The sequence below is a fragment of the Alnus glutinosa genome, chromosome 4, assembly GCF_958979055.1.
Source record: "Alnus glutinosa chromosome 4, dhAlnGlut1.1, whole genome shotgun sequence".
NCBI classification, from domain to species: Eukaryota; Viridiplantae; Streptophyta; class Magnoliopsida; order Fagales; family Betulaceae; genus Alnus; species Alnus glutinosa.
This window is the reverse complement of record NC_084889.1, coordinates 31,818,804-31,843,835: the sequence shown is the minus strand read 5'-3', so window position 1 is coordinate 31,843,835 and position 25,032 is coordinate 31,818,804. Positions and strand designations below refer to the sequence as shown.

The 25,032-nt window shown below is 35.2% G+C and overlaps 1 long non-coding RNA gene and 1 pseudogene across 1 annotated transcript; one reads left to right on the top strand and one right to left on the bottom strand.

Moving 5' to 3' along the window:
- Nucleotides 1-4,779: 4,779 nt before the first annotated feature.
- LOC133866318 (uncharacterized) lies at nucleotides 4,780-10,572 on the bottom strand (annotated as a pseudogene).
- A 10,222-nt stretch (nucleotides 10,573-20,794) lies between these two features.
- On the top strand, nucleotides 20,795-23,183 carry LOC133865596 (uncharacterized). Its single transcript, XR_009899778.1, has 4 exons — nucleotides 20,795-20,971; nucleotides 21,049-21,113; nucleotides 21,664-21,720; nucleotides 22,917-23,183. It is a non-coding gene; the product is annotated as an uncharacterized LOC133865596 (long non-coding RNA).
- The last annotated feature ends 1,849 nt before the right edge of the window (nucleotides 23,184-25,032 follow it).

Genomic DNA, 25,032 nt, shown 5'->3' with positions numbered 1-25,032 from the left:
TAAAATTATTTTGTCCTATAGTTGTTTTGTCCCATGAAATAACTAAATAACAGAGTAAATTGAATCAATTCAAGATCTCTCTTCTTTTGTCATTGATACAACATGTCTGCTATTATGTTTTTCTAAATGTATAGTATATTATATCTCAAGTGAAACAAAAATTGCAGGACCTTAACATAGGAATAGCTTTATGGCTAGCAATATAGTCCACTTATTAATTAACTTATGCAATACAATTTTGCTTATGCATAGGATGTATTTCTTTTAGAATTTTGCTCTCATTTAGAATTTCTACATTACAATATGCATGTAAAGATTTAATTCATAAGTGAGGATGGGTGGATCTGAATTTTTTTTTTTTTTTTTTTCTTTTTTAGTAATAGCGGCCACATACGTGTCGCCGCTAATAGTCTAGTATTAGCGGCGACTTTAGACTCAGTTAACAATTATTAGCGGCGGATAAAATTAGTTTTAGCGGCCACTAAGTTCGCCACTATAAAACAATTATTAGTGGCGTGCAAAAAAAGTGGCCGCTAGTAGTCTTTAGCGTCGGACTATTAGCGGCCACTCTTTAGCGGCCAAATTTGGCCGCTAATGAGCAATTTTTTTGTAGTGTACATATAGTTATAGATACAAACAAAATTCTTACAATAAAGTGCTATCTATAACTTTCATTTTTTGCTAACTTATGTACAAAAATAGTTAAACAGCAGATATGCTCCAAGCAAACTAGATCTAAAACAAGGGTAGCCAAATATCCTAGAAAAATTTATTTAAATGAGCCGTAAGAGATAACCCATCATTTTTATAATATTTAATTCTTGAACCAATGCCATCATCTTTTATCACATAAATGTGGACATAAAAAATGTCTTATTATTATTATTATTATTATTATTATTATCATTATTATTATTTGAAGACATGTCACTTAAGTTAGAATTCATTGCCCCATACTATTGATCCCCTCAAATAAAGAACCTTTGTTTACTTCTTAAACAAGTATTATCTAGAGTAAGATCTTAGACTTAACTTCTTACAGACTGAAACCCAGAAATAAATATATGATCAACAACAAAAATGACAAGGCTAGGGTTGCTTGCATTATTATAGTTATATTCAATTTATTATTGCTTCTTCAAATCAGCAATCAATTGTGAAACCCAAGATTCTTGTAAGTTGCAAATAAAGAATTATTGATGTAGCCTGGCATATAACTTAAGCATAGCTACAAGATCTTTCATCTTCCAAAAATAAATAAAATTACCAAGCTAAGTCAATCTGATTATGACACATATTATCAATTTAATCAAAATGTGTGCTAAAGGGCGACCTGGTACAACCATGCACAGCAGATTCGGTCAGTTTGATTAACTTTGTAAAATCGTAATTCAACATCCTTGAATCAAGTTTCAAACTATATGTGATATATATTCTTTGTTTATGTCTGTCTTCTAGACTGCCATTCATGATTGCTCAATATAAGCAGTAGTACACAAGCAGGTGAATGATTCATCAAAGATGCGAACACAAGTACTTAAGATGGATCTAGTCCTCTGAATCCTTGCTTGCTTCAAATTACTACACCATCCAATGCAAGTAGGAAGACAAAAAATAACCATTAATTGGTAAAACAATTGACTGCGTACGTGCTGATGTAACGATCGGAAATGCCTGCAAATTAAAGAGAGAAGAATTTAGCAAAAGAGCTTGCTGGAATTGGCCGGTAGGAGATAACTCAAATGCTATGAATAAAAGAGAATAGTGTTAGAGCATTCCCATGATGTTTGCCACTCTTTATAATGGATTATTCTATAACCATTTGCCATGTGTTACGCATTCATCGAACATTTCCCTACTGCGAATATTCACTACACCCCACGAGTCCCTTCATGCGTATCATTTCACGCCAGGATTAATCATGGGACAGTTACTGATGTAGTTTAAGAGGAGATTCAATGTGGAGTTGTCTAGCGATTCTCGAGTAAGTTGGTTGATGGACCGGGTATTGATGTGCAAATTTCAATACTCGCAAGTGCACGAGTCATATGTAGCATAGTGCATGCGCAAGTACGAGATCGTATCCACAGGGAAGTGTGTGTAAGCAAAGAAAAATCAATTTCGATTTAAATTAATTATGTTTTAACCTAGAACCAAATATTCGAGAGTTTTTGTCAAGTAAAAATAAAAATGAATAAGAACAATTGATAAAAATACTAAGGTTTCAGAATCCACCTCGCCAAATCAAAAACACAATCTTGTATTCCATTCATACACCCGATAAATAAAATTGTTCAAAGAGCCAAAAAAAATGTATGTTAAATAATTTAATGAATCCAACTCTATGACAAATCACAACGAATATCCAATTAAAATAAAATCATCCAATGTATCCGCTCAATGAACAAATCACAATGGATACCCTATTTTAATCAAATCATTCGATGTATCCGTTTGGTTTAAACACATCAAATACCCAACTTAAAATAAATTAAAATTCAATCAAAAGATGTAAATCAAATAATTGAATTTTGGACTTTGAACAATATAATAAAAAAAAGAACGCGGGTTTGTAAAAACAAAATAACAAGAATGTGACTTATCAATGACGAGGTTTCATCTTCAACCTTAGTTGAAGATTTAACCTCTCATAGCTAAAGACAAAAAGATAACAAAAATAGAAAACATAAAAGAAAAGAATAAAATGATGAGAGAAAAAGAAAAGAAAAAACAGAATTATGGAAAAGAAAGAGAGATCGAACAATTAAATAACAAAAAAAACTAAAAGTGCTATGAATTAAAATTGATAAGGAAGAAGAAAAAAAAGATATTATAAAATTAAAGCGATGAAAAGAAAAGAAGAACTTAAAAGAAAACAAATAAATTTAAAGCAATAAACTAATATGAAAAAGAAAAGAAGAGAAGACGAATTAAAAATTGAATAACAAAAATTAGCGATAAAAGAAAAGAGAAACTAAAGACAAAATAACTTTTAAATTAAAATAAAAACGAATAAAGTAACACTTACAAAAAGAAAGAACAAGATGAGAGCTAAAACAATGCTCTTGAAGAGAAAAAGTGATGCTCTAAGTGGTACCTAGCAGGGGGTATTTATAGCAGAAGATTAGGTTAAACCAATCTTTTACAAAATGACACCTCTACCCCTTTAAACCCTAATAGGAGAAAAGAACGCTAGGGTTTAGGGCCATATTTTCAAAATGGCACCTCTACCCCTCAAAAACCCTAATAGGATAAAAGAACGCTAGGGTTTGGAGTGTCTGCAGTCGCCAGAAACAAGAAAATTCGCGCACTTATATTGCGGGACATTTATGACGTGGCAGACATTCGAATTGGGAAAATTCTATTTCACAATGATTTGTATAATTTTGAATTATCTTTCCAACGCCGCTAATTTCACTTCAATCCGATACTTGAACTGAAAGTTATGATCAAAATACTATGACTTATGCATAACTTTGAAATTTAATCCAATCCGATTTTGACTTCCCAAATTTGCATTTTTTTCACTTTAAAACTACGATTTTCTCTCCAAGATCTGCAAAATACCAAAATACAAAAACTAACCAAAAATATTAGAAAATAACAAAACTAAAGGCCTAACTAATGCAAATTAAGGGGTCCAAATATATAATATTTGGCACTCATCAAATACCCCCAAACTTACATTTTGCTAGTCCCTTAGCAAAACAAAATGAATAAAGTAAAATAAAATCAAAGCAAGAAACATAAATCCGCTTTCGTGGGAGTGACGATTGCATTTAGCGTATGCAATAAGCCTTTTAAACCTCTAGGACTCCCTAGAGGACGAGTGAAGTCTCGTGAGGGTTTGTCAGAAATGATACCCACAAACATTTTAAAGCACTATGTTGTTGTTAAGATAAAAACTTCCATACAAACACATGGTTCATACATCATGAGTAGGCTTAACAAGGCGAACATCACAATCACAAATCAATTAACTCATAGCTGGAAAATCGAGAAAACACATGTTCCAATAAGTGCAAAGTGAGATTTAACATAGACTCATGAGGTTTCAATTTCTCAAAGTTTGTGTACCCAAAATTCATAGGAATTTTATTAGATGAAAACAACCAAGGCTGTAAATTTTTTTTTTTTTAATTTTTTAATTTTTAATTTTTTTGTGTAGGCCGTGCAATGCTTGACTCCCTTAAGCTTTCTAATTGACCTATGTAGCGAGTGTTGGGCCAATGACTCCCAAACCAAATGGTTTTAGGGCACTAGATGTAGACACATCCCTAAGGGCTTAATTACTCAAGTCAACAAGGCTACGAAGCCAAACTAGCCATACAATCAATCAAATTTAAATTCCGCATCTTTTTACGCGAACACTCAATGCTTAATGAGGCAAGAGGCCCGGTTACTCAATGAGAACTCAAATTGATGATTTTTTTTTTTTTTTTTTTTTTTTAAACAGCCAAGGTTTCATCAACAAAAAATCATTCTACAAATGTTATGATACACATTCCTCAATTCAAATTTCATGCCCCACAAAACCAATGCAAGTGTGCTTGTGAATTTCAATTAAAACAAGTGAAGTCTCTCAAATCCAGCAGATGAGTCAACAAATTCAAATTTCTAATGATATGCAACGTTCAGAATGTTAAGCAAACCAATGATATGCAAACCATAGTAAGATGTAATAATGCTCAATCAACAACATAGCAATTTTTTATTTTATTTTATTTTATTTTTTTTTTTTTAATTTTATGATAACAACAAAATAACAGACAGGGATAGAAATGCCTACCTCACCCCCAAACTAAAATGACACATTGTCCCCAATGTGACCAGAAATACAATACCGATTGGGTGATGCAAGTCGAGTATAGCAAGGCTCCCCCAAACTTGAATGGCAGACACGTATCCTGAAAAATATAATAAAAACAAAAACAAACAAACAATCAAGTGATAAGTGAAAGAATGAGGGTTGCCTCCCACAAGCGCTAAGTTTTAAGTCTTCAGCCAGACTTTCCTCTAGAGACAACAGTTACTCGGAATAGCTCGGGTCCTCCAAAAGAGTGGTCTCAATCTCCGGACTCTTCAACTCCAGGAATGGTTTCAGCCTTTGCCCATTGACCTTGAAAGTCGTACCATTTGTAGGATCCTCGATCTCAATGGCCCCATAAGAAGAAACAGAGCGAACAATAAATGGTCCCGTCCATCGAGATCGGAGTTTACCCGGGAAGAGATGCAATCGTGAATTGTAGAGAAGGACTTTTTGACCAGGCTCAAAAGATCGTCTCAAAATATGTTGGTCATGGGCCCTCTTCATCCGCTCCTTGTAAGACCTCGCACAGTCGTAAGCATCATTCCTCAATTCCTCCAATTCATTGAGTTGGAGCTTCCTTTGTGAACCAGCCTTTGTGAGATTGAAGTTCAACTGCTTGATGGCCCAATAAGCCCGATGCTCCAGCTCCACCGGAAGATGACAAGCCTTGCCATAGACAAGCCGATATGGGGACATGCCAATCGGGGTCTTGAAGGCTGTGCGGTATGCCCATAGTGCATCGTTCAAGCGTAAAGACCAATCTTTCCGTGAAGGGTTTACCGTCTTCTCCAAAATTCTTTTGATTTCCCTATTAGATACCTCCACTTGTCCACTGGTCTGAGGGTGATATGGGGTTGCAACCTTGTGGGTGATGAAATATTTCTTCATCAACTGCTCAAAGATCCTGTTGCAGAAATGCTTGCCACCATCACTTATGATTGCTCGGGGAGTACCAAAACGAGCAAATATATTATCCTTCAAAAACTGAACCACTACTCTATGGTCATTGGTCTTGCAAGCAATAGCCTCCACCCATTTGGACACATAATCCACAGCAACAAGGATATAAAGATGGCCAAAGGAGTTTGGGAACGGTCCCATAAAATCGATGCCCCATACATCAAAAATATCAACAATCAGAATAGGGTTGAGAGGCATCATATTCCTTCTAGAAATACTCCCCAGCTTCTGGCAACGCTCACAAGAGGCACAGTAGGTATGAGAGTCACGAAACAAGGTGGCCAATAAAATCCACACTGTAAAATCTTTGCAGCGGTCTTCTTAGCACTAAAGTGGCCCCCACAAGCATGATCATGGCAAAATGAGATGACATTAGCTTGGTCATGCTCAGGGATACATCTCCTAATGATCTGATCGGGACAATACTTAAAAAGGTAAGGATCGTCCCAGAAAAAATATTTCACCATGGCTAGAAACTTTGACTTGTCTTGCCGTCCCCAATGTGAAGGCATGTGCCCCGTGACAAGATAGTTGACGATATCGGCAAACCATGGTGAAGGAGTATGAGCAATGTGCATCAATTGCTCATCGGGGAAGGTCTCAGAGATGGGGGTGGCCTCCTTAGTAAAATCAACAGTCAGTCTGGAGAGATGGTCGGCTACCACATTTTCAGAACCCTTTTTATCCCGTATTTCGATGTCGAACTCTTGCAGTAGTAGTATCCACCGGATGAGACGAGATTTGGCATCTTTTTTGGAGAAAAGATACCTCAAGGCTGCATGATCCAAGTAGACAATGACTTTGGAACCCAGTAGGTATGATCGAAACTTATCCAAAGCAAATACGACTGCCAACAACTCCTTCTCCGTGGTTGAATAGTTAAGTTGAGCGTCGTTAAGAGTCCGACTCGCATAATAGATGACATGGGGGAGTTTGTCTATACGCTGCCCCAAAACAGCTCCAACGGCATAGTCCGAAGCGTCGCACATGATCTCAAATGGAACACCCCAGGTGGGTGGCTTGATGATGGGTGTGGACGTCAAAATCTTCTTTAGAGCCCCAAATGCCTTCTTGCAGTCCTCATCAAATATAAACGGGGTCTCCTTTACCAATAATTTGCATAAGGGCCGGGCGATTTTGCTGAAATCCTTGATGAATCGCCGATAGAACCCTGCATGGCCCAGGAAAGAACGAACCTCTTTGACAGTACGTGGAGGTGGAAGGTTGGATATCAGATCTATCTTTGCTTTGTCCACCTCGATCCCACGATGAGAAATGACATGTCCAAGCACAATCCCTTGCTTTACCATAAAATGGCATTTCTCCCAATTTAGCACCAGGTTCTTCTCTTTGCACCGTACTAGGATCAACGTGAGGCGGTGCAGACATTCCTCAAAAGATGAACCGTGGACAGATAAGTCATCCATGAAGATCTCTAGAAATTGTTCTACCATATCGGAGAAGATGCTGACCATGCACCGCTGAAAAGTAGCGGGTGCATTGCATAACCCAAAGGGCATGCGACGATAGGCAAACGTGCCAAAAGGGCAGGTGAAAGTCATCTTCTCTTGATCTTCGGGGTCCACAGGTACCTGGTTGTATCCAGAGTATCCATCCAAGAAACAGTAATAAGCATGCCCCGCCAAGCGTTCCACCATTTGATCGATGAAAGGTAGGGGAAAATGATCCTTCCTAGTGGCGGCATTCAATTTGCGGTAATCGATACACACTCTCCATCCTGATTGAACACGAGTTGGCACTAACTCACCATCTTTGTTCTCCACTACCGTCAATCCAGCCCGCTTCGGCACAACATGAATTGGGCTCACCCACTTGCTATCCGAGATTGGATATATGATGCCTGCATCCAATAACTTGATCACTTCAGCCCTTACTACTTCTTGCATAGCTGGGTTAAGCCTTCTTTGCGGCTCCCTCGATGGTTTGGCATCCTCCTCCAAGTGTATCTTGTGCATAACCACCGAAGGACTGATTCCTTGGATATCTTCAATGGTCCAACCAATAGCCTCCTTGTGCTCTCTTAAAACATCTAGCAATTTCTCCTTTTGAGTATCAACTAAATCTGAGGCTATAATCACAGGCAAAGATTCGGCTGGACCTAGGAACTTATACTTAAGACTGTCAGGTAATGGCTTAAGTTCCTTCTTGGGAGGCTCAGGAACTTCTATCTCATTTTCCTTCCTGCTCTCCAGAGGAGCAAACTCTAACATAGCATTTGCTTGCTCAAGTAACTTATCTAAATCCAAATCTTCTCCGAATTGAGCAAAGCATGCCTCCAGGGGGTCCTCAATGCTTGTTTCATCAATAGTATCCTCGATGATCTCCTCAATCAAGCATGCACTTCCAATCTCAGTAGTCTCTAATGGCTGTTTGCTGATGTCGAAGATGTTCAGCTCCACTGTCATGTTGCCAAAAGAGATCTTCATGGCCCCTGTCCTACAATTTATGAGGGCGTTAGCCGTGGCTAAGAAAGGACGCCCTAGAATCACCGGTATTTGAATCCCTACATTCTGGACCGGCTCTGTGTCTAGCACTATGAAATCCACGGGGAAATAGAATTTATCCACCTTAATCAAAACATCCTCAATGATTCCCCGTGGTACCTTCACTGACCGATCAGCCAATTGGAGCGTCATAGAGGTAGGCTTCAATTCTCCCAACCCCAATTGCAGGTAAACCGAATAAGGCAGGAGGTTGACACTTGCTCTAAGATCTAGCAGAGCCTTCTCTATGCGGCTAACTCCTATCATGCAAGAGATGGTCGGACATCCAGGGTCCTTGTGCTTGATGGGCAGTTTGCATTGCAGGATCGAACTGACATGCTCGGTCAAACATACCTTCTTCGGGACATTAGTTTTCCTCTTCACCGTGATCAAGTCTTTCAAGAACTTGGCATAAGACGACACTTGCTGGATGGCATCCAAAAATGGGATGTTGATCTGCACTTGCTTGAATACCTCCAGAATGTCCTCGAACTTCCCTCCTTTCTTGGGCGCAAGTAATCTGTCATGGTAGGGCGCCTTAGGTATAAACGACCTAGGAGGGGTCTCATCAATGGCTATAGATGGTTCCACATCTTTCTCCTTCGTGCCACTGCTTCTTCGCTCTTGTTCAGCAACAAAGTTCTCTTCAGAAAGACCCACTTGGTTGTCCACTTGTCTCCCTGACCTAAGTGAGACAATGGCTTGAACATGCTCTTGCCCCTGCACCTCATTGGATGAACCTCCCCCTTGAAACTGCAACCTTGGATTTGGCACGGGCTGGCTGGGAAGCTTCCCCTTCTCTCTCTCACCCAACTGATTTGCCATTTGCCCAAGTTGAACTTCCATCTTGGCAATTGCTTGAGAGTTCACCATGGTGGCATTCTTCACTTCATTAATAGATTGGGTGTTCACCAATGTGGCATTCTTCACTTCACTGATGGTTTGGTTAGAAAACTGGATGAAGGCTTTTAGAGAGTCCTCTAATGTGGAATGTGAAGAAGAGGCTGGGGATTGAGTAGGAACGTGGTATACTGGTGCTGGCAGCACTTGACGACCCTGAACCGATTGATGGAATCCAGGGGGGTATTGATTATGGGCTTGATGAGGGGACCCCCCTTGATTCATTGGTTGATTCTGCTTCCACGAAAAATTAGGATGGTTTCGCCACCCAGGATTGTAAGTCTCGGAGAATGGTCCATTGGATTGCTTCCTAAAGTCATTGAAAGCATTGACTTGTTCCAGTGATGACTCAACAAACGTCGGCAAAGAAGGACAAGTCTGTGCCGAGTGAATGGGACTAGCACAAATGGAACAACAATCCACGTGGAATGGGTTCGTCGTATTGATGGATTTCCCTACGACGAGGGCATCGACCTTCTTAGTAAGGGCATCTAACTTCATCTTTAGCTCCACATCTTCCTTCACTTCATAGATGCCTCCCTTCTTTTGGATGCGAGCTGATCTATCCCGATAGCTTGAAAAATCCCACTGTTGGGAGTTGTCGGACAACTGATCCAAGGTCCGATATGCTTCTTCTCCCGTCAAACTCAGAAATGCGCCTCCATTCATTGATTCAATCATGCTGCGGCTGGATTGAGTCAATCCTTGGTAAAAGAACTGCACGAGTCTCCATTTCTCGTATCCATGAGGAGGGCACTTGATCAACATTTCTTTAAATCTTTCCCAACTCTCCGAAAATTTTTCATCCTCCTCCTGAGTAAAAGAGCTTATTTCCTTTCTACATTCATTCACCTTGGACATTGGGAAAAATTTGTTGTAAAACTTGTTTAGCAAGTTATCCCAAGATGTGATAGAACCAGGCATATTTGAATCCAGCCATGCCTTGGCTCTATCGTGAAGAGAGAATGGAAAAAGTCTAAGACGTACAGATTCCTCAGAAAAGTTCTGAAATTTGAAAGTAGCACAGATATCTTTGAACTTTTTTACATGGTTGTAAGGATTTTCGAGATCTAAGCCATGGAATGAGGGCAAGAGTTGGATGACATGCGGTTTTAGATCGAAGTGGGTGGCATTGGTGGGTGGCAAAACTATACATGATGCAGAGTTCGTCCCAACGGGTGCAAATAAATCCCTGAGTGATCTAGTGTAGTCCACATTTTCCGCTCTTGGCTGCTCCACATTTACATTGGGATTTCCTTCCATGTTGTCTCCCATCTCAGAAGTTGTTCTCCCCTCAACTTTTGCTTGGACAGGTGTTTTGCCCTTTTTCCTAAACACCCTATCTATATCGGGATCTAAGGGTAACAACTCTAAGTTCAAGGATCTCCGACCAAGCATACAAAGTTCCAAACAAAATTTAACCACAAAACAAACAAGATAGAAAAGAAGGACAAAAATTAAAAAAATAAAAAATAAAAAATAAACAAGATAGAGAAAAGAAATTGCAAGTAAGGTAAACAAAATTCTCCAAGGTGCAATCTAGGTTAGTTCCCAGGAAGGTGAGGGGGGTCACACCGGACACACTTAAATCCCAAGACCTTCCTTGCCAGAATTTGCCTTGATATTTGCCCCTTAGATAGTTCCGTAGACCCACACTAGCAAAGTCTTCTCTTTTCTCTTATTATTTTTTATTCTTTTATTTTTTATATATATATTTTTTTTTGAAGATTAAAAGAAAAATAGCACAAACAAAATAAATAAGAAAAAAAAAAAATCAAGACTTAACACAAATGCATACAACCAAACAAAGACACTGAAAATGCAAGAATTGAAACTTACAGGTTTGGGCCAATTTTTTTTTGGCAAAAATTTTCTGCTACTGAACTTCTCCAAGTAACGCCTTCTATGTTCGCAAAATTCCGCACAACCTGAAACAATCACAGAACAGAAACCCTTGCTCTTTTCTTGTGTTGTTTTTTTTTTTTTTTTTTTTTTTTTTTTTTTTTTTTTTTTTTTAGAGAAATAATATAAAAAGATTGAGAGAAAAAAAATCTAGTAGAAAAACAAAATTAAAATAAACAAAACTTGATTTATTTCTTACAAATCAACACTTCCCCGGCAACGGCGCCAAAAACTTGATGTGCAAATTTCAATACTCGCAAGCGCACGAGTCATATGTAGCATAGTGCATGCGCAAGTACGAGATCGTATCCACAGGGAAGTGTGTGTAAGCAAAGAAAAATCAATTTCGATTTAAATTAATTATGTTTTAACCTAGAACCAAATATTCGAGAGTTTTTGTCAAGTAAAAATAAAAATGAATAAGAACAATTGATAAAAATACTAAGGTTTCAGAATCCACCTCGCCAAATCAAAAACACAATCTTGTATTCCATTCATACACCCGATAAATAAAATTGTTCAAAGAGCCAAAAAAAATGTATGTTAAATAATTTAATGAATCCAACTCTATGACAAATCACAACGAATATCCAATTAAAATAAAATCATCCAATGTATCCGCTCAATGAACAAATCACAATGGATACCCTATTTTAATCAAATCATTCGATGTATCCGTTTGGTTTAAACACATCAAATACCCAACTTAAAATAAATTAAAATTCAATCAAAAGATGTAAATCAAATAATTGAATTTTGGACTTTGAACAATATAATAAAAAAAAGAACGCGGGTTTGTAAAAACAAAATAACAAGAATGTGACTTATCAATGACGAGGTTTCATCTTCAACCTTAGTTGAAGATTTAACCTCTCATAGCTAAAGACAAAAAGATAACAAAAATAGAAAACATAAAAGAAAAGAATAAAATGATGAGAGAAAAAGAAAAGAAAAAACAGAATTATGGAAAAGAAAGAGAGATCGAACAATTAAATAACAAAAAAACTAAAAGTGCTATGAATTAAAATTGATAAGGAAGAAGAAAAAAAAGATATTATAAAATTAAAGCGATGAAAAGAAAAGAAGAACTTAAAAGAAAACAAATAAATTTAAAGCAATAAACTAATATGAAAAAGAAAAGAAGACGAATTAAAAATTGAATAACAAAAATAAGCGATAAAAGAAAAGAGAAACTAAAGACAAAATAACTTTTAAATTAAAATAAAAACGAATAAAGTAACACTTACAAAAAGAAAGAACAAGATGAGAGCTAAAACAATGCTCTTGAAGAGAAAAAGTGATGCTCTAAGTGGTACCTAGCAGGGGGTATTTATAGCAGAAGATTAGGTTAAACCAATCTTTTACAAAATGGCACCTCTACCCCTCTAAACCCTAATAGGAGAAAAGAACGCTAGGGTTTAGGGCCATATTTTCAAAATGGCACCTCTACCCCTCAAAAACCCTAATAGGATAAAAGAACGCTAGGGTTTGGAGTGTCTGCAGTCGCCAGGAACAAGAAAATTCGCGCACTTATATTGCGGGACATTTATGACGTGGCAGACATTCGAATTGGTAAAATTCTATTTCACAATGATTTGTAGCATTTTGAATTATCTTTCCAACGCCGCTGATTTCACTTCAATCAGATACTTGAACTGAAAGTTATGATCAAAATACTATGACTTGTGCAGAACTTTGAAATTTAATCCAATCCGATTTTGACTTCCCAAATTTGCATTTTTTTCACTTTAAAACTACGATTTTCTCTCCAAGATCTGCAAAATACCAAAATACAAAAACTAACCAAAAATATTAGAAAATAACAAAAGTAAAGGCCTAACTAATGCAAATTAAGGGGTCCAAATATATAATATTTGGCACTCATCAGGTATCGGGTCCATGCACTAGCCCAACAACCATAAAAAACTAAAAAAACTCAGAATTCCTCTATTTATTTTTCCTCTCTAAAACGGATGATGAAACTAGAATTGTAGATCGAGTTATTGTGGAATGAGCCTTTGGTGCAATGAGTCTCATTTGTATATATAAGCAAAATTTAGTTGATAGTATAAATTAAAACTTCAAATCTTTAATTCACTTTGTCCGCCAAAACAAGGTATGGAATACGTCGTTTCAATTTGAATGTATACTACCAAACCACATGGAAAAAACAATAATTAAAAAAAAAAAAGAAAAAAAAAAAAGGAAAGATCTCAAGTTTCTTTCTTTGTGAAACAGGTCTGGACGAATATAGAAGGCAACCGTGCAAATTTGGTACAAACCGCATGGGCCTTGTTATCCCTCATTGATGCTGGGCAGGTCGATGCATCATTTTTTCTTCAAGAATTCAACTATTTGCACTACACTATAACATATATAGCATTGCTGTAGAGAACCAAAGAATGCAATGCGTTATAGAAAGAAGTACATCACTAAAGAACTCTTTATGCATATATATGAACAAAAAAATTAAGATTTACACAAATAAAATCAAGAAAGTCTGCAGCTTAAGTATTCAAATTTTGTGAAGTACAAACATACCCATATGCTGATTCTGAATGTTTTTTTAGGCCGAGATAAACCCAACACCAATTCATCGTGGTGTAATAGTATTGATCAATTCATAGATTGAGGATGGTGATTTCCCTCAACAGGTAATTCATGCCTATCTAGAATTCAACACATTTAGATAATTTGACAAAGTTTTCCTTTGGTATAATTTATTAAATTGACACCTGCCTTAGAGCACATGATTCTCATATGCATTTTAAAAAATAAATGTGAGAATCCAATGCTTTGTGATTATATCTGATAACAAATGTCAGTTTAATAGACTGGATTAGATGAATTTCTTCTAATCCAGTTTGAAGAAAAACTTTATCCATTTAAGTGTCTCTGAGTTGAGCTTTATTCTTTTTATCAAAATAAGTTTTTAACTATTAATTTATTTTTTCAAGCATAGTGTAATCGATGGTTATTGGCAACAGGAAATCACTAGAGTATTTAATCGACGTTCGTCAACTTCCCCATTCAGAGGCATAAAGAATTATAAGGCACCCGAAGTAGTTAACTAAATGAGATCATAAATGCATGGTAAAAAGGATTAACTGTAATTAAAATTTTATTTAAGAGCGGAAGTGTTTGATCAAAACCTCTAAAATGATATTTCGATAATAACAAGTTCATAATTGAAAATGCTCATGTGCCACTGCACTTATTGAATTCAATAAAAAATTATTCATGATATGTTCCCTATGGATATCCTAGCCCCACATCCCGGCCACCTAGTCCTTGTTCAAGACTTGAAAACAAAAAGAAATAAACTGAATGAGCTGAAAGGCTCAGTAAGTAAATCTCCAATCATAAAATTAATAGTTAAGTTAAATTCATTTTCTTTAAAACCTTTCACTTAAAACGATTTAGTTCCTATAACACTTCAAAACATATTTAACACATATCACTATTTAAATGAAGACAAATAAATTTAGAAATAAATCGATTTCCAATAAAGCTATGATAAAACTATTCATCTTCTTCGGAATAAATAAATATATTTATTTATAAATAACATTTTCATAATAGGGTCCATGTACACTGTTACGCTCCGTGTACTAGGCTTGCGCGGTCCTTACGACCATGGAAGCAACTGTAGCCGCAAACTTGCCCGTCAGCTAATCAATCAAAGTGCACGTAGTGTGATTGTTGATGGAATAACACCTTCTGACAGAGCCTCTTTCAGTGGTTGCGCCTCCATCCCAGTGTCAATACCGAGTTGTGTTTTCATTTAATCCTCTTGGGCCAAAAATATCTCCTCTATATGTGCCCTCATCTTATAAACATTTTCATTTCTTTTACTTCAATTCTCTTGATATCCTTTGGGCGATTTGTAGGAGGGTTTCCCATCTTCATAATTCTTATAATTATTACTTTATAAAAAAATAACGCTTTCCCAATTTGGGAACCTTCCAAAAATAAAAATTGAGTACTAGAAATTTTTTCATGATAAGTACTTTCAAGAAAAAAAATATCTTTTCTTAATGATATAATTTTCACAGGCAACTTTCATTTTCAAAAGAACTTTAGAAACCCTTTATGAAAGCAAGGTGAATTTGTAATACAGTGAATATAATAATTATTCACATGTACATATCTATAATGTTAAAAATAGTGTATCAAGTAACAGGACATAAAATAACCTTAATTAGAAAGGGCACAGGATCTATTTACCTCTTTGAATGCAGCTAAGACAAATCATTGATAGTTAGCTAGTCACATGAGTACAGGTTTAAACAAACTATTACATCATACTCACCACTAGACAAACATATTGACACAATTACGGGTTTGTCTTGCTAGTCCATTGATAATAGACTCACGAGTTATGTTTAAATTGATTGAGCATGCTATTAACTTATCAATTTCAGCCTTTTAGGAATTCTTTTGAAATAGCAAAAACTATTTTACAGTGAAACTGTGAAAACTTTATACTAACATTACATTTGAAATTAATGCAGAAAATTTATTACGCTATACGCACACACACGCACACACACGTAATCGCAAATTGAGAAATGATTTTTGCATATTTTGTTTATCTTTTGTACATTACTTTTCTAAAACAACCATTTAATTTGTAGGACCCACAATGATCCACATATGGGTTCTACATATCCAATGGTTGGATTTAGAAAAGTGATGTACAAATGATGTACAAGAGATTTGCATGTAACTTGTCTCCTGCAAATTATGTCCACCGAGTTTTTTACAAAAATATCAAAGTATAATGGTCCCATCATTTGTGTTAAAATATATGGAAAATATAATATATTTGTGTTAGAATATATAATAGCAGAAGTAAGATAGAGAAAAGAAATAGAGAATTTACGTGGTTTGATTTATGACCTACATCCACAGGGTAAAGCTCAAAAGGCTACATTGTGCTCATTAACTTGTTTGTCTATAAAATAAAGGTCTCTATTTATAGGGTTTAGAATAAGAGGGGTGTTAGAAAAACACCAGGTGCACACCCACCCTATCACATGGGGTGGGGTGATTTAAAAAAAAAAAAAAAAACAGAATACTGGTTTCAACCAAGAATAGAGCTATCAATGTTCCACACCGCACGTAGAGCTTCATTTTCCTTATTCTTTTTAAATTTGCCCTTCCCTGATATCTAGAATTTGACCTCCCAAAAAATTGCTCTAAGTATCTACTTCTCCGTCTTTGATCTACCTTGGAATTTGATTTCATTCCTAGCACACCATATAAGGTAAACAACAGAACTTAAGATCATTTGCATAAAACTCCCAACAATTTTTTGGTTTTCCCCTTGCTACAACCTTCATCGATCACATCATGCCAGTCTACAGAAGGATGGAGAATAGCACAACGTCCCATACAAGTTCTCCAAATACGGAAACTAAAGTTGCATTGGAAAAATAAGTGATCACGACTCTCAAATCCATTCCTAAAAAAAAAAAAAAAAAAGCATTGTTTATCACCTTGGTAATTGTTGGGAAATAATCCCGATCCTGCCCAATGGGCCAGAATCACAGCCCATCAGAATCATTCTCGGCTAATTTCCGAGAATGCGTACTTAAAGTCGGTAATTTACCGTCCCACGTTAAGGTCAAGGACGGTAAATTACCGACCTCGTACGAACTAGGGAGGAAAGCCCACTACCTACACGATCGCTACTACTTAGGAAGGCGTCCCCACGATCTAAGAGCAGTTGAGGACCGACTTGGCCACGATCGTGAGGGAGGTTGAGAACCGATTCCAGAAGTGATCGTGAAGCACTACTCTCCATGATCTCAAGACAGTTGAAGACCAACCTGGCCACGATCGTGAAGCGTGTGCCTTAATCCCACAATTTAAGCGGTCGACAAGTACTCTAAACTTGACACGTGGTCCAATGAAAGAACCAGATCGCTCGCAACATGACATGTATAAATACCTCACTACTGGACAGGTAATTTAGATTGCTCATAGTGATACAAGGGTGATATACACTTAAGATAAAAACTGACAAAGGCATCAGAGTAGGATTGTCGGATTCCCCCCAATGTAGTTTGTTTTATTTGCAGGATAACGAAGATAGGCTCTTCTGGTTCGTCAACTACTATATCAGAAACTGTTCTAACAGTAATCGCAAACCACAAGACATTCACCTGCAGTTAACCTGTTGAGCATGGCCAGCCATAAGATGAATTCCTGTTTTGGAATAGTATGGGAACCCTTTTGAGAGGCCACCATCTAGTTTCTTGCTTTTTATTCTTCGTATAGTTCCATCTAGTGGTTGCTTAAAACTAATAAAAAAATAATTAATATTTAGTTAAAATAGAGAAATATTTGAAAAGTATGGTATAGAAAGTTTGTTAAAAATAGTAGTTAAAATAATAAAAATAGATTTTTTTAGTTAAAATTTAATTAAAATTTGAAAAGATTATTGAGATGCTCTAACACGTGAAAAATGCATATGAATATTGACGGTGACATTAATTCACTTCCAATAAACTTTTTCCATTTGTCAAATGCCGGTGAAAACAAATATGATGGGCCGTAGGAGTATTAATGGCAATTCCCACCCACCGAGCCAATGTTGGAAAATATACTCATAATTCTTTGGCTTTGTCGAAGAAAAAGAATGCACTATTATTTTCTACATTTTGTCGATCGGGAGTTTGTTTCCGAGGGAATTCTTAATCATTTTTGCAATGAATAACCTTGCACACAATCTTACTCTCCTCCATTTGTTTCGGCGTAAAATGATTTTTGAAAAATAATTTTTGTATTTTACGATATTTGATAAGGACGAAAATAATAGTCAACGAAAATCATTTTCAATTTGACTGTAAAACTTTTTTTAATTTTTGAAAAATGGGCCGAAATCCGGCAATTTTGGCCGAATCCGGCCAAACATGCTCGCCGGAATCCGGCAACGGTGACCGGACGTTGTCGGATTCCGGCGACAGTTGCATTTTCACCTTTCGTAATTTTTTCGTGCGAATCAAACATCGAAAATTATTTTTGAGAAAATTATTTTTTTTGAAAATGATTTCGTCGAAAATATTTTACGACGGAAACCATTAATAACTCACCAAGGGATTGGGTCCATTCACGAAATTTCATTTTCATATGAATGGAAGTGTATTCTTGTCAGAATCAATTGTTGAGAAATAAACTTACACAAAAAAAATGTGGAGAAACATGTCAGAGCTTTAAAATAATTGTAAGGAATTTTAGCACGGGTACGTGAACTTGTAAGGAATTGTAGTACCCCAGCCCCCCAAGCATTTTTTTTTTTTTTTTTTTTGTCATTTTTAGTCAATTTCCCTTGGTATTTTTTTTTTCCTATCTCCTTTGTATTTTAATTACATTTTGGTCTATTTGCAAATTGTTGTAATTAGGGTTCGAACTTATAATATCTGTTCTGATACCATATTAAACCATCAATCATCATAAAAGCTTAAGCTAATTATAGGAAATGATGAATTTAAATATTTAAGGGAAAAATCAAATTTAGTCCTTAAATTTTTACTCAATTTTAATTCAGTTTATAGATTTTCAATTTTGTCAATTAGGTCCTTAGGTTTTTCTTTAATTTCAAATAGAACTTGTTTTAAACTATAGGAACACTTAAGGACCTAATTATCAAAATTGAAAACTTAATGACTAAATTGAATCCCGCATTAAAACCTTAGAACTAAATTTGATTTTTCTCAATTTATTAAATTTACTTGCGTCCATAATGCATATGATGTTGAAATACATTTCTAAAAATTCAAATGGGAAGAGTAGGCGAGTGAGGAAGTTTGGAGAGGTGATTATCACAATCTTAAAAATTCATTTATCAATTAATTACCAAAATACTAAAAAAGTTATAAAGTCCATTATTTATTATAATTAGTTAGTTAGTAAATATGGTCATTTTTAGTTTTTTTTAGTTTTTTTTTTTTTTTTTTTTTTTTTTTTTTTTTTTCTGTTGATAAAGTTGGCAATTGAAAACTATTTAAGGGTTCCCTTTATCAGTACTAGAGTTTCGAAGATGAAATAATTTAAAACTATTTGATATACCTATTTATGTAATTGAATACTTTTAGATTATATAATATATACTTGTAAAAGTAGTTAAAATTGTTTAACAATAGAGCATTATAAGAATATGTGCTCTCTGAAAGGGAAATGTTCTACTTTTCAAATTTTTATCTTCAAAAGTGGTTCTTAAATAATGTGTCACCATCCCATGAAATGATAATACATTTTTCAGATTGAGACTATTTCATCTCACTTCTCTCCAAATAAATAATCCAAGATCATGATCAGGTAGATAAATCCTAAGGAAAAAGGTGAAAAATGGGCAGATTGAGACTATTTTTGTCTGGGGTATTTTAAGGCTCGGGATAAAGTTTCCCTCACCTATTTATAAAGCATGTATGAATTGTTTTATCAATTACTTAATTATCTGATTTTAAGATGGCAAAGCTAGAAACATTTCATAATAATTCATATATAATCAGTCACCTCAAACTGTGTTCACAAGTTGGAATACATATTCTTGAAGCCATATTGGCTTAGATGCAGTAGAAAATACAATAACATATCTTTTGTAGTTTTTTTTAGGGAAAACTTCAATTTACCCCCATGAAGTTGTCACCGATTTGCAATTCTAACACCAATGTTTCAATTTTGTTAATTGCACCCCATTAAGTTTCAGAAATTTTCAATTTAGGGAATCCGTCAATTTTTGCCGTCTGAAGTGACGGAATGGAGACCACGTGCGCGGCATGTGACTTTTTTGGTTCAGAACTTACAAAATTGCCCTCATTTAAAACGACACCGTTTCTTTAAAACACACAAAAAAAAAAAAAAAAAAGGGAACAAGGGCATTTTCGTCTTTTAGGGGACAAAAAACGCACCTACATGACACGTGAGGAGAATTTCGTTAAGTTAGACGGTTGATTTGGACGGATTCCCTAAATTGAAAATTTTTGAAACTTAATGGGGTGCAATTAACAAAATTGAAACATTGGTGTTAGAATTGCAAATTGGTGACAACTTCACGGGGGTAAATTGAAGTTTTCCCTTTTTTTTAACTCTTCTTTTCAGCGCCTAATCCAACTCAAGTCTTATCCTATATTTGTAGTCCAATACACAATTGTCTGCTGAAGAGATTGGTCATCGCTCTATCTATGAGCATTAAGAAAAGTACACCCAATGATCCATTCACCCAACCGTACCCAAAATAAGACAAGAAAAACTTTCACCTCTCAACTAAAGCTGTAATGTCCGGGACATTATTTAATATTTAGAGTATAAAATTTGAGTAAATGAATAGTTAAAATAATTTTAGTATTATTAAAAATGTAAAAAGTAATATTTTTAAAGTCCAAATAAAATAGAAAATTGAAATAATCGAAAATAAATTAGAAATGAAAAATAAACATAAAAGAAATTAATTAATAAAATTAAATAAGAAAAGAAAATGAAATAAGAAAAAGAAATAAAATTAAAAGAAAAAGAAAAGTTAAAAGTAAAATTAAAAAAAAAATAAATATATATATATATATATATAAATAAATGAAGTGTGGGGCGCCACCTGCGCCCCACCTTCACTTAAAGGAAGGGTTACTCGGCCCTTCCCTGCTAAAGACAAAGAGAAAAAAAAAAAAAAAAAAATGAACAACAAGGCGCAGTGCGCCTTGTTTTCCGAAGAAAAGGCCATTTGGCCTTTTCTATTTTTTTTCGGAGAGGCAGTGCCTCTCCTCCTTATTTTTCTCTTATGGATTTTTATAGAAAATCCTTGATCTACGAAGATCCAACGGTTCGATCTTCGATCCGACTTCGGTAACGTGATCTACGAAGCTCGATCTACGTTTCTACCGATCGTTTTGAGGTAAATCGCTAAACTAGCATTTTTGGAGATTTTTTATAAATCTTATAGAGATGAGTTTAACTTGGCGTTTTCTCTAGATTTTGGGTAGTTTGGAGTTGCTAGGAGCTTCCCGAGCATTTGGTCTTTGCTTGGCGAATTTTTGGTAAGTTTTCTATAGACATTAGTTTTCGGGTATTTTGTTAAAATGCTATTTATTGTGATTAACCCTTAGTAAAAGCTATTGGGTTAATAATATTGTGTTTGAGGTAGTGTTTATAAATTATGACTTAAAGTTTATAAACCCTAATTTGATAGGTTAAACTAATTTGGGGTTTTTAAGTGATTAAAAATCTAGATGATTAAATCGTGTTAATATGTTAGTAATTGATGTAAAAATATTTATGAAATAATATTAGGGTTAATAATATTGAGAAAATGTTAGTGAAAATAATTTATAGATTAATGATTATAATTTGGGATTAATATTTGATGTTATAGGAAATTATTTGAGATGGTGATTTTAATGTCTAACCCCAAGTAAATACTTTGGGTTAGTGTTAATTGAGCTTAGGTAGTGTCTAGATTTATGGGTGAGTAATTGGGACCCTTAAAATATTATGGGTTTTTCAAGGGTTAGCCCTTGAGCAATTTAAGAGTTAAATGTCGGTCTAATGTTAGAAATGTCAAATAATGTGCAATGTGTATTTTCACAGTGACGCATTGCAAGGTGGTGTCTAGAAGGCCTAGTGCTTAATATCCGCGCAGCCAAAGTGAGTATTCTACTCACTGAGAAGTATTATTTTCTTAAATGATGAATTGCAAAATATATATTGTTTTACAAACCTGAACCAACTGTATGTTGATTATGAATTGTTTTGGATGATTTGAGTACTTTGGAGTATATTGAAATATTGATGATGTTTTGAACTATGAATATGATTGGTGAGTTTAGAGTGAGTATTCTACTCACTGAGAAGTATTATTTTCTAAAATGATGAATTGCAAAATATATATTGTTTTACAAACCTGAACCAACTGTATGTTGATTATTAATTGTTTTGGATGATTTGAGTACTTTGGAGTATATTGAAATATTGATGATGTTTTGAACTATGAATATGATTGATGAGTTTAGAGTGAGTATAAAGATTTAAGTTATGCAAATTGTGAAAGAAATGACATGTTGAATTGATTATGTTTTGTAAAGAAAGCATGTGTTAAAGGCATAATTCATAAAATGAAATGTATATTGTGTATATTGTTTTAAAGCATGATGCATATGCATATGAACGCTAAACGTGCATCAAAGTGAGGTTCACAACTCACGGGAAACAATGCTTGGGGTAATTCCCATGATGCTTGGGGTAACCCATGATGCTTGGATTAATTTCCATGATGCTTGGGGTAACCCATGATGCTTGGATTAATTTCCATGATGTGCATTGCATAATCATTCATAGCATGGTTTTGATGAGTGATGTTTTTATATTATGAGTAGTTTTGCTATACGTATTGCTATGCACAAGAGTTTTAATGGAAAAGAGCTTATGTATATTTCTATCGGATAGTTGCATGATTTAAATGCCATTGATTTCTAACATAAGGATTATGTAAACCTAAGCAAATAAACCTTAAAGTATTATCGTAGGTGAGGTCGTACGTAGTTGTTTCTACAACAGAACTTCTGCGTATAATCTTAGCTGCCAAGTATGTTCAAATGTTTTCTATTAGCCGGTGTGTGCTATATCAGCTATGGGGGTTTTCAAACAAAAGTTTATAAAATTGGTGGCTGTTATAGTGTACGCATGACTAGAAAAGAAAAGTTGGTTCTTTGCGAAAACTCAGTGAATAGTATACCTCTGAGGTCTTATTATATTTATGTATGCTAAGACGGTGGGCTCATAATTCCACCTGTACGGATGCGGCAACCCCCGCAACCGTGCATACATTTATGCTTTGGTTGCAGGTTTTGCGGATATAGTTATTGACTCGTCCACCTAGTGTCTGGGATGCTATGATTGGAGCATATTGCGACAGTCATAAGTCACGGACTCATGGGTAGTCCGCATTTTGGGTATTTTATTTATGGCTCGTGTACCACGTGACACATGTATTTGTTGAGCCTATATTTAGTATGTAATTGGTGTAATATGTTTTATAAGCCTTAAATAGATAGTCTTGTAAATGGCTCTTGTTGTAATTAATTGTTATGTATTAGATGTATTTCCGCTTATGATATGTGTTCCGCTGCACATTGATTATTATATTCCACTGTTAGATTTAACTCTGATTATCAGGTACATGTTATGGGGCATGTACCATATGTTGGCTGAGCGACATGTAGTCGTGCCACTGTGATGATCCGTTTGTATGTTTTTATAAAAAAAAAAAAAACGGGTCGTCTCAAAAGCTATTAAAAGATTTTAGAAAGTTTTTCAACCATAGGCATCTGAGTCGTTAGCTTATAAAAAATTGGCACAAAAGACTGCATTTGGATCCTCTCCCGTTCAAATGAATCGGAGAGGAGCCGGTTAGTTTAAGTGGCAGGGCAAAATTGTTAAAAAAAATATAAAATGACAAGTTTACCTTTATTTTTATGCTAACCGGCTCCTCTCTAGTTCATTTGCACCGGAGAGGATCCTTGTCCCAAAAGACGAGGGTTGCATCAAACAGCAGATGCCAACTTGCCACAATAAAAGGTCAAAGGTTCATTCCACATAGGACATGTTCTCTAACCTTTACGGTTAAAATTTTATTTTCTTGCATTTAACAGTATACATAGTAGTACATCATTTAAAATGGTAAATCACGTAACTACATATATATCATTAAATTTGTGAAATCTAATCTGAACCATAAAATAAATCATTCCAATTTCACATAGCCAAGTGTCGGAAAGGGCAAAGCAAAAAGGCAATAATGTGTGGATAATAGACCTACCATTTGAGGTTTCAGGTTTCAATAAAGACTTTTGGGAGGAATGTAAAGCACACAGCAGAAATTCTAAGAAATGGATGATTTACATTACAGTCATGGACATTATCTGACGAGCAAGACCCGGATCTTGCTCCAAGAGCTCCTTAAGGTTGTTCTCCACCTCTACCATCTGCTTTTCTAAATATTCCTTTGATGTCTGTCAGCCCAACAACAGAAAATATTTGAACCAAAATTTTAGAAGAATGAGAGAAAATCAGTACATTGTCTTTCAAAAGAATGATGATTAGCTACAGAACTTGAGCGAGGTTGGCCAAGCACAGCTAAGACCAAACCAGTAGGGGAAAAGATTGGTTCATTTTGACTCGTTCAAAACCTTTAACAGTAGCTAATTGCCATGGCAGTAAATAATCTACACAGTGCTAAGATCGAAAACAACATGTAACATTTTCCTGCAAGTCTTCTCACTATAATCTTGTAACTCATCCATAAACTTGGTGACCTTTTTATGTAGATCACTCCTAGAGCAACAATTCATTAACTTTTTCATTAGCCCGTTTCGCCGTTTATTCAATAACGACTTTGTCATTAGCCCGTCTACCTGATTGTGAATCATTTAAGATTGCTTAAGCACACTAGGTAATCATAGTCTTACAATTTCTGAATCTTTTAGACAAATTCAACTGAATAAAAATTAGATCTTTCATTATGGAAAATAAAATCAGAGGTTTCAATTTTATAAAAATAATGGGCAAAACATCTATTAAGCAAGAAACTTTAAGCCAACTCAGGTCAAAATTGAAAAAAAATTAGAATATTGAAAAATTAACGTTATAGACCAAATGAAACGGACATGATGATTCATTATTATGATCCTCCAATCCAAATTTGTGCACTGAAAAACAAGAAACAAATTGCTACTACAAAACTAAACCTTCCAGATGGACATTATTTTTTTTTTTAAGGAAAAAAAAAATTAGCAGGGATAGATCTGTTAGAAATATTCAACATATTGCTTAAACTAACATGCGCAGCAGAAAACAAATAAGACAGGATTCAGGCTTACCTCTAGCCATATTTGCTCAAGCGTCTCCACAATCCATCTGAAGAACAAGAAAGATTATTTGATGGATCTTCTAACCTATGCC